At 38.0% G+C, this 3511-nt stretch overlaps 1 long non-coding RNA gene across 1 annotated transcript; it reads left to right on the forward strand.

Moving 5' to 3' along the window:
• Positions 1-75: 75 nt before the first annotated feature.
• LOC112470130 lies at positions 76-1417 on the forward strand. Its single transcript, XR_003042850.1, has 2 exons — positions 76-373; positions 597-1417. It is a non-coding gene; the product is annotated as an uncharacterized LOC112470130 (long non-coding RNA).
• Positions 1418-3511: the final 2094 nt, after the last annotated feature.

Genomic DNA, 3511 nt, shown 5'->3' on the forward strand with positions numbered 1-3511 from the left:
TCTACAGCTGCAAAAGTGCAGCGCTTTTTTGCTGGCGCTTCCCCTTCCTCCGCCCCATCCTCCTGCCTATTTCTTCTTCTTTTTTTTTTTTTTTTCTGAAAAGAGAAAAACTCCAACACACAAAGAGCTGAGCATGTGCAGGAGGCAAAAGTCTTAAAGGCACCGCAGTTCCACCACGTTGTGGGGTCCGCAAGAACTGGGAGGGGCGGGGGTTAGGGCAGCGAGGGTAGGGGAACCGTCTCCGCGGAGGGACCTCTCCAAGGGGGAGCTGTGTCTTCCACCGAAATAATGACTCCCCCGCCCCCAACAAAGAGCTGAGAGGTTCAGAACCCCCGGCGCGCCACCCCTTGCCGACGCTGCCTCGAAAACCCAGGTATCTCCTCTTTTGCTTGTCAGTGTTTCCTCTTCCATCTGGGACAGCATTCCGCTTGAAAAACACCGCAACACTGGGGCTTTTTTCAGAAGAGCAGAAAAGATGCCCCAGAAAAGCCGTTTTCCTTCCAAAGCGTCAATCTTTCCTCTTTTAGATGACTTTCCAAGATTTGATGGCATATGCTGAAATTTTTGCTTTGTACTTTTGTGCCTTCTCTAAACAGGCTATTTGAACCCTTGGGAAAGGAAGCCGAACACAAATTGCAGCCATGTATACTCAAGTTTCAAAAAGGTTACTGGAGCAGACAGTATGAAAAAGAATTTGAAATCTACCAAAGGCATCTCTGACAGCTAAAGGAGAAAAGTTTTAGTTGTAACCACACAGTCATAATATTATTGTTAACATTCAACTCTTGTTTATTTTGGACCTAATGTACCCACGTCATCTCTTTTAATCTCTATCATCCCCACTTTGCAGATGAAATCCTCCATTAACCCCATTTTGCAGATGAAGATAGACTCAACAAGGATGAAAGGTTTTGTCAATGGCAAGTTAGAAGTAAGCAGTGAACTGAGCTTTAAACACAAGCCCTCTGATTTCCATGCTTTTTCCACAATTTACCAGGCTGTTTCTATTAGCAGATGCTTTGTTCTGCTTTGGTGAATAAAATTTAAGTGTTGGCTTGATTTGTAAATGCCTCAGCAGTGATTTTAGAAAAACAAAGGTTCATAAGGAGGTGGCTCCTTAGAAAGTAAAAATAAAAAGGAAAATGATTATTTTTATTTATATAACAAATCACAATTCTCCCATAATACCAATATCGAAAATGTCAACTTCAAACCTTAAAAATTAGAATAATCCCTTCTTCCTTTCACATATTTTCTATAGCAGGATGCTCCTTAGAGACCACTTGGGATAGGAGAAGAAGAGAAGGAGAATGTACTGCAAAAAGAAAAGAAAATTTTAAAAGAGAATATTGTTCTGGACCAAACCTTTTAATTTCCATGGCTATAAAATCTAAAAAAAAAAAAAAAAAAAAAAAAACTCTTCCTAGTATTAGCCATACATGAACAATGTCTGCTGCCTTCTCCAATCTTTTCCTCACACCAGCCAAAGTTAAAAGTCAACCACGTTTTCCTCACATCTAATGCAGAGTTGCTTTCAAACATGTGGAAAGTGTCCAAGCTCTTAAAACCATTACTGAGTGTGAAGATAATTCAAAGGGTACACTGGAGCCCCTTTAAAAAGAAACCACTGCTCAACTACATACTGATGATAGCCTATTTTCCAGCTAAGGATTTGCCCATTAAAATACATCTCTTTTAATCTTGTAACCACTATAATCAGCTCAGTACTTCATGATACACTGAAGAACATGCAACCCCAGGTCTTCTCTCAACATTGCCTTTAGAATCAAGCTGGCTATATTAAATTTATATCAAATTATTCTCAGGATCGCAGGATTTCCACTTGCGCTATATCCTATTTTTCTTCGAAATTCTTTAAGTCAAGATTTACTTAGTAGCTATTATGAATTTAAGCAAGAGAGAAAACAAAGATGAATAAAACATGATTTTTCTACCCCTGGATAAGCTTATCTTCTCTTAGGCTCACTAGATTGTGAGATCCTTTTACAATTGAGTGTCACATATTTTACAAATATACACACAGAAAACTTAAATGATTTAATAATGGTCACACAAAAATTCAGTGATAAAGCTTGCCTAGAATCTCGACTATGATCAAGAAATTTAAAAACTCCAACATTACGTTATCTCTTTTTTTTTCAAAGTAGAGTCAGCATCCTAGCGGTGCTATGCAACACTACAATAATTTGTAGTATTGGTAACACCAGTTATAAATCCAGCAGAAAAGTGAAAATTTACTCTAGAGACGTAGTGGAGGGAAAGTCAGTTTTACTGAAGTAGAATGAAACTGTTAAAATGGGAATTATTAAAATTTCTCCAAGGGGAAAGATAGAGTATATTTGTTTTCTCCACAATTAGCCTTGTATCAGGATCTTTAGCTCTTTTGAAGAGTGTGTTTTATTTCCGCTTATACCACTTAACAATGGTACTATAAAATGATAGGGAAAATCTATTTGGCACATGGCCAAATTGTTTGAAGGCCATTCAAATGATACATTCACTGATGTTTTTATTGCTATTCAAAAAGTAATAAACCAAAGCATCTCACATCCCCTTCTCAGTTGCTTGACTGAAGAATGATCTCCACTCTGGTTATTTGTTCACCATTTGGCCCATACGAGGCTTCTGAAAGCACCCAAGATAATGAGCGTGCAGATAGTCTGGCCCCAAGAGCCAGAAATGCATTCATCGAAAGGAATCCTTAGTGTGATTGAGGCAGTATTTTTAAGACACTGATAGAGCAGGAATAGTCTGTGAGAGTAGGCAGGAAAGAAAAAGTCAACTTTAGGTACTCATTAAAAAATTACTGAAGGTATTAAAAGTATTATAAGGTTATGATCTGAAATACACACCCCCACCACCAAAATCTGACACTCATTTTTCTCTTGGATTCATTCTTTTCTTCTACCGGTTTTTCTTGCTGTCACACTTGTAAACACACACATACACTCTGATCCTGCCAATTTTTCTACTTAACACATTTCAAACATATTGTTATAAGTAAATCCAAGGAAATAAACCCAAAGAGTCTAAATTCACTATGCAGGGCTAATCCATTTAAGTGGGAAATAAAATGAGCATCCTTAAAGCTCTCATCCTAAATATTCAGACTTGTTACCAAAAAACAGTTGATTGCTAGTAGTCAACTGCAGAAATTTGACCTTTGTGAAATTTAATTCAATAAAAATAACGGCTAGGAATTCCTGTTCAACATAGTAGGCTAAGGATATTCATTGACCTCTGTTCCAAGCTCTACTAACATGATAGGAAAGAATTTTTTTTAAAAAAATGACAAAGAAAATGGGAAAAGAACCAACTAGTAGATGAGAGGTGTCAATGCACTTGGAAGGGTCAATGTATCGGAAGGAGGAAAGTAAATGGAGAAGTGGTAACTAGCATATACATGCCTGCTTATACATGTACATACAGACATCTGTGCCCCAAGCCGACAGAGCAACCAGACCAACTTGGAACAGAGGACTGGGAACAG

The sequence above is a fragment of the Pteropus alecto genome, unplaced genomic scaffold, assembly GCF_000325575.1.
Source record: "Pteropus alecto unplaced genomic scaffold, ASM32557v1 scaffold177, whole genome shotgun sequence".
Classification (NCBI taxonomy): Eukaryota; Metazoa; Chordata; class Mammalia; order Chiroptera; family Pteropodidae; genus Pteropus; species Pteropus alecto.